This window comes from Chinchilla lanigera, unplaced genomic scaffold, assembly GCF_000276665.1.
Source record: "Chinchilla lanigera isolate Chin_1 unplaced genomic scaffold, ChiLan1.0 scaffold00058, whole genome shotgun sequence".
NCBI lineage: Eukaryota > Metazoa > Chordata > Mammalia > Rodentia > Chinchillidae > Chinchilla > Chinchilla lanigera.
The window spans coordinates 12,249,575-12,257,299 of record NW_004955459.1 but is presented as its reverse complement, the minus strand read 5'-3'; positions in this window follow the sequence as shown (position 1 = coordinate 12,257,299).

Below are 7,725 nucleotides of genomic sequence, written 5' to 3'. Positions count from 1 at the left end.
TGTCCCTACAGACCCCTTCTCCATAGGGGCTGGGGATTTAGCTCAGCGGCAAAAGCGCCTGCCTGGCAAGCGCAAGGTCGTGAGTTCGGTTCCCGTAAACAGAAAAAAAAAAAAAAAAAAAAAAAAAAAAAAAAAACAGACCCCTTCTCCAAGTTAATTTTTTTCTTCTTGTTCTTCTCTTTCCCACAGCTCCCATTTTTCCTCCTTGCTCTTAGCACCCTGAATGGAAAGACTGCATCTCTCAGCATATTAGAAAGAAGCTACTGAGGAGACTTCCCCAGGTATGACTTTGGCTTCTTTCTCTGCTATGCCTTCTCTAATTCTTTCAAGAACTTTCCACCACTCCTTGCCCTAAATCCCAACTTACACTGCTGCCTCAAGTGGTATCCAGTTGGAAAATAACTTTTACTATGTCACCAGTTTCTAATTCATTATTCCATTTCTAGTCCTTACAAAACAAAAGAGTCAGACTCATTCACCGGCAGAAAACTTACATGTGAGCCAGCTACCCAGGTGCTGATCTTTAGTTCTGGTTCCTAAAGTGCACACGTGTTTTCCATTCTTTTTATGAAATCTTCAGTCACACCCTTCACAGCTAACAACCAGCTGCATCCTCCCAGCAGGATCTCTTTAGTGTGACAGGCAAGTGCATTATGCTAAGTAGATAATCACTACAATTAACTGAAAAGGTTATAATTTCATCCTGTTTGGTAGAGTTGGCCTGTCATAAACAATTAGGTTAAAATAGATCTCAAATGTCTCTCTACAAAACTGACAAAATAGAGGAAGAAGAAGAAAAAGAAGAAAGAAAAAGAAGACAGCTAAGAACTTCTAACTTGGTCACATTAAATGTTCTGAAATTTCACTACTGGCTGATATACTAGAGTGATTTAGTAGATGAGTGCTTTCAACTTAGTTAAAGGTGTTTAGCTTCTGAATATAAATACTGAAACTAAAAATATTTTTAAAACTTGTACATGGAAAAATTTCAAGCCACAAGGGCTAATCAAAAATATAATCTGTCAACATCCACAAAGAAATGATAATAAAATAGAAATACTTCTGTTAAGAGTTCTGAGTCCTAGGCTTCAAATTTGTTTGTTCACATGCTAGGCTTTATAACTGATGTAGAGCTATGTGTCTGCACCCTGGAATCTTTTCTCCACTGACAACCCTATTTACTATGGGATTTAATACAACTCACATTACCTTTTCAGTCACCACTCTGATTACCAATAAAATTAAAAGCGCAAAACAAAGTAGTAGAGTATCATCCAAAGCTAATATTCTTTCACTGTGCAAAAATTCTCCAAAGCAAGGGTGAACAGACTTCAGGGACAAAAAATTATTCAATGGCAGTGCTATTACTGTCTCTAGAAAAGAGATTTACCATTTCATCTCATTCCTTTTTATTTCCTTCTATTTATACTATATTTCTTGCTATTTCAGATAAGAATAGATGATAGTTATCTTCAAATGTTTGCCTTCAAAAAACTTTTAGTGTGACTGTTGAAGCCAAATTTAACAGAGAAACAACCTAAAATATACTGGACAAAAGAGGTGAATCCAAAGACCCATGTCACCAAATCTGGCTCCTCTAAGAAAGGAAAAATCCTTGTAGTTATATCACAGGTATTCCAGAATTTCTTGATATTTTTCATACCCTAAAACAAACTACATGTATTTTATTCACAACAAATCAGATATTTCTATAGTGTGGAAGAACCTGAAAACATAGAATGAACAGTGTGGGCACAAACTGTCAACAGTGTCTCTTCTTATGTGTTTCATTTATACTGTCATGAAATAAACCCCATTTTTTTCCACAAAGTATGAGGAGTGATTCTCTCACTTTTAATATATTGTATTTCTCTTCAAAAGTTTGCCTAACAACTTGTTCATTGTTACACTAAATCACCATTGTCAAGAAATAATTCTTTTATTTCAATTCCTAAATTAATTGGTATTTTTTATTTGCTCTTATTAAACTATTTCTCAGCTTATTACTAAAAAGAAGCTTTGCTTAGTACATTACCTTCCATGACTCCATGACTACTCTGCACATTGCACGCTCTACTCATGTGCATTCTCAATAAACAGGAGATCTCTATCAGCACAAGGATGCTGAGTCAAACACCAGCTCCTATATAGTGTGGTACACAGTAAGTACTAACAGTAGACACTACTGACTTCCTAATTCAAAACCATTCTTCACCCTTTGCTATTTCTAATGGAGTTAGATTTCTCTTAAATGAGCACTTTTTAAAAATAGAGCCACGTGTTTCGGGAAAGAGCCCCTCATCTCAGTTTCAGTGGATGAATCACATTCTAAAAGGAGTGGTGATAATTCTGTTCTTTTTTCTAAGTGAATGAGATTTGGCAATACAAGGGAAGGAAAATTTATTAACAAAACCACATTCCTGTAGGGTGCTTTTTCTAATTTTGGTTATGTGCAAAGATGTGATTATGGAACAAGGTTCTTTCCATCTTCTACCAGCAGGCTGAGATCATCCCCACACTGGCTCTGCTTCCATTTGTAAGATAGGTAGCTCCCTGTTCTCAGATATCACCCAGAAATAAAGAAATGCAAAACAAAAACTATAGGTAAGGAGTTATTTGGAAAAATCTTTTGATATTATTATAAAAGCTTTTGTCCCCCCAGAAAAAATAGACATGGAAAGAAAAAGATATTCTCCTCTGCTATGTATTTTCTTCTTTTAATTGACATCTTGGACATTGGCTGCCATGTCACAGCCCTAAGTAGAACCAACTCCAAGAAAAAGCCCATGTGTTGAGGAGGGACAGATTAGAGAACAGAGGAATACCTAAACACTCTTAGCAGCTCTCCTACCCAAAACCTTATTATTTTTTTTAAATTTTTGCTTTTTGTTTAATTGTATAGGATTTTATTTTAATGTCAAATTTCCACAAGAACTACAATATTCTTTCAAGCATGCATGGACTATTCAAACTATAACGGACTTAGTGGAATTTAGAAAGGATTAAATATACTTGACTAAATCAGGACATCTCAACACTGTACTGTGCACACTTTGCGCTGATAATTCTTTGTCATGGAGGGTGGCCTTGTCCACTGTAGGCTGTTTACCAACATGTCTGACCTCTTCCCAGTAGGTATAGTAGCACCCATCGCTCAACTGTGGTAATCAAAAAAGTCTCCACCCTCATTAAAAATCTTCTGAGAAACAAAATTATCCCTAGATGAAGGGCATTATTATTTTATTCTTTTGTAGGAAAGTTATGGTTGGGTCAGAGAATGAAGTGATTTTCTCAAGATCACACAGCTTAAAGTAGTAGAAAGGAATAGAAATTCAGATGTAGTCATTTTCTACATATGGTCACCAGTGGTTACTCCTTACCAATACAGCTTGGTAAATTAATGAATCAAGTAACAATGTATGAATGGAATAATGGAAACATATTAATAAGGTATTAGGCTTCCTGTCAGTGACCAGAATTCAAAACAAGAAAGTTTCAACCAAATACTGCTTTTTCATATCATCCCAGACCTGGTAGGTAGATGGATTCCTGGGATCTTGGCTTTTTCTATCTCCTAATTTCATGGAACCCAAAATATAGCTTCTGCTTCAAATTGTAAGACAGTTTTTCTAGCTCTGTTCATGTCTGCATTTGAGTCAGGAGGTAAAAGGAAAGGAGGGAGAAAGTGTACATGATGTGGAGCTGGCACTGGACATGTATATATGAAGTGCTTTGCATCTAGGTTATAGTCGTGGCCATCCTGATGGGTCAGCTGGAGACTCTGCAGACCGACTGTGGTGTGGCTTGGAGGGAGGCCTTGTGGCCCGGGATGTAAGCACATTTTTTGTGCTGTGCCCAGGCATTCCCAAGCCTCCTACTCAACTGTCCCCAACGCTATTAGCTCAAGTGGAACCTGTACTTCCCTTGACCTATTTTTTGAGCTCCTTTCCCATAGAATGCCTTTTGCTCTCTTTTAGTATAGAACACCCTTGTTCTCTTTCTGTATTTAAGGCAGTATGCTTCTTTAATAAATGGAGTGGTCATTCGCCCTCCCCTCATGTGTGTCTATGTCATGAGTTCTCTTTCATCAAAGCAGAAGTCTTCATCAGAGATCAGTCCTAATATTTATTAGGAATATTAATATTCCTAATTGGGGAAGAAATGACTTCCCCAATATTGATTGGGGAGCTCCAGTATTGACTGGGGTACTACACATGCTGTTCTATTTCTTAGGATAAATCCTATCAACCACACCATTTCCACTTTCTTCTGAGAATTAGCATCTAACAGCAACATAGGCCAGGGATAGGATTCTTTACCGGGAACAGCTATCTTACCAGTTAGCATTAATTGTTCTACAAGTGAAGAATACTGAGAATATATGATAGGACATAATAGGATTTTCAACAACAGCAAAGTCTGGGAAGGAGAGATCAGAAGGAAGGAAAGCAACACAAAAAGAGAAAAGGAAGAATATAAATACAAATGGCTGGCACCTAGTAAATGCTTTTCAAGTGTTTGTCTTTTGCTTTGCTCTTTCAATCCCTTTTCCTATTATGGAAGTAATTATTTAAGTGCTAATACTAGCTATTCTGCATATAATAGGAGGATATTAATTATTTAAAACTAACAGCAAAGCCTAAATGCAATTAAAGTAAATACATTAAAATTAAATGCATCTTTTCTGATATTTTAAGTTAAAGAGAAAGAGGATCTGTCTCTTCAATCTATTTCAAAAAGGACTTCCAAGTGAAACTTAATTATTAGCATTTTTTTTTTATTCTGGAGCTATATCCTGCTGCTTTCTGACATTAATTCATCATGTCTGCTGGGCCTACAGCCTTGACTTCTAAGCTAGTTACCCAGCAAAGCTGCAGGAGCAACATATTATTATTTTTTTATTTCATTCTCATTTCACAGCATATGGGTTAGGGAATATGTTACCTGACAGATGGTTATTAAAAGCATTTGCTGGTCAATGACAACCAGTGTGGGTTTTTGTTTACAAGGCTAACCATGCATTAGAAGTCTACATTTAGTGAGTATCTAGAACACTCTACATTGGCTGCCTCCATTAAAATTTAAAGTTAAATTTTATTTTTAGTTTTAGGTTTAGAATGAATAATTTTAATTAAGATCCTGGTACTTAGAAAACTGTGTCAAGGAAAAATATTCATTTATCTATTCATTCATAAAGTGTCAGGGAGTGTGAGGTGTTCTAAATACTAAAAGGTATTGTATCCTGTAGGAGTCAGATGGAAGGAAGATTCTCAGATCTCCAACATTTCCCACAAGATGTGCTTCTGGCAATCCAGTCTCAGATGGGCATCCTTCTTCTCTCACATGGAACTCTACACTTAATGTGATCATTCTTTCGCTATAGAATTTCTGGTTATGTTACCTGTCCTACTCTTTGTTTGTAAGCTGTACGTCTCAGTTACTTTTCACTCATTACTGAGACAAAATACCCAACACCCAAGGTTAAAGGGGAGAAGGTTTATTTAGTTCATAATTTGTAGAGGTGTTAATCCATAATCAGCTGGCTCTTAGGCAGGGTGGCTTAGCAGAGTGGCAGTGAATCTTGGCAGAGGAGGGTATCAAAAGTAACAAGAGAAAAGGGTCGAGAAAGGACAAGCCTCTTTCTGTCCCTAATGCTGTAGGCAGGCTATTCTTCCTTAATCCCAGAATCCTTAATCCTGGCATTGCACTGCAAATGAATCACACACCCTAGATTCAGCCACCTCTGAAAAAGTCCCATCTAAACATGCATGAAGCTTTAGGGGGACATCCAGACTCAAATTCTAACACTGTATGGATAGAAGAATCAGCTTAGTCACTTCGCAGTACCATAAACCTAGCACAAAAGTTGGTTAAATGAATAAAGATGAAAACTCCAGAAAACTCACTTTATATTTAATTCAATAAATCTGTAAGTAATTGAAATTTACATTAAAATTTAGTAATGGAAATAATGATGTAGATTATAAAGGCCACAGAAAGCTTCAAAAAAAAAAAAAAGGTAATGAGAATCTTTACCTAAAAGGCATCAAATCAAATGCCCCAGCAAGAATCCTTCTTACTACTCTAATGAGCTTCAACTTGTGCACTAACATGCAACGTCAAAGCAAGGGACAATGCTGAGATCATTAATTCCACCTCCAACTTGTAAAATTATACATTTGGAACTTTTTAAGTGTTGGTTCTCAAAAAGTTCTGTTCGCTAAGAAATGCCTGTGTCAGAGATATCTCCTGGAATGGTTAATGCCTTCTTTGTACTCTTTGAGATACACCATCCTGGGATGGATGAATTCACACTGGCTGACAAGCTGGCAGTTCTACAGCTGCAAATGTCACTGTGAGACTGAGACAGATTTGATCAACTGAGGCTTCACAGTAACCTGGTAAAGATGAATTAGAAATATGAAAACGTAAGTTATTTTGTTTTATAACAAAGTGCATATTTAAACCAGGTGAAATATTGATGCAAATTTAGCACATTTTGCAGACATTACGTTTAAATACTGTAGACATTTAGTCTAGATAAATTTAAAATGGCTTCAAAAGCCAATTCTCCTGTTCTTTTTCTGCATAATACTGTATTGTCTTACTCTTTCTGAAAATATTAATAAAAATAACCAGAAGTGGTAAAAGTTATTGTGCAATGTGAATGCACTGATGAGTTTTAGGTTACAAGTAATAGGCCATTAGAATAAGGCAGTATGAATTCATGCTTTCCCCTCTCTTTTATTCCATCATATTTTTCTACTTACATAAAATTAACTATTAAGATACACATTGTAACCGGGAATATAGCTCAGCAGCACAAGCACATGCCTGGCAAGCACAAGGTCCTGAGTTTGATTCCTGGTACAAAAAAAAAAAAAGATATACGTTGTATTTGTATTTATTCCTGTTTAAGTGACAATTGCAAAGAAAATTTTTCTTGCATGCTTCTGTAAAAGAACCTGCATGAACACAAACGTACTCATTCATTTATTTATTTATTTTATTTTAAAAATAAAAGAAGGAAAACATTAACAAATAGACAACCATTTACAAAATAGCAAAAGAACAATACAAACAATACAGAGTTACAAACAAAGTGGTAGGAAGTTAACAATGTTTGTTGTATTACATACTGATATCGTCAAAGTGGTTTCTCACAAAAACAAATAGAGACCTGCAATATTGATCAATCAAGGAATCATTAACTGTTTCTTTCAGCAAAGAAATAGAAGACAGTATTTCAACTATGTTAACTTTCCTGTATATACATACAAAATTTCTCTTTCTTTCCCTTCTCTTTTCCCACATCCCGGTTGCCCTTTACCCTTGAGCATTTTCCTTGAGCAAGAAAGAGCGTTTACCCTTGAGACATTTCACAATGTCTGTCATACCTCCTAGTTTTTATTTACTCTTTCAGGTTTTGCACTAGTGAGACAATTCTGTGCTTGCACATGCAGGTTTTATTTATTTCACTTATGAGTATGGTCTGTAGTTGTGACCATTTATCTATGAAAGCCTTGAGTTTATCTTTCTTTATAGCTGAGTAATATTCCATTATATAAAAGTACCACAATGTTTTTATCCAATCCTCAGGGGATGGACATTTGGGTTGCTTCTGCAATTTAACTATTACAAATTGCACTGCTATGAACATAGGTGCACATATATTGCTGTGATATGATGTTTTTAGATATTCTGGGAAAATACCCAGAAGGGGAA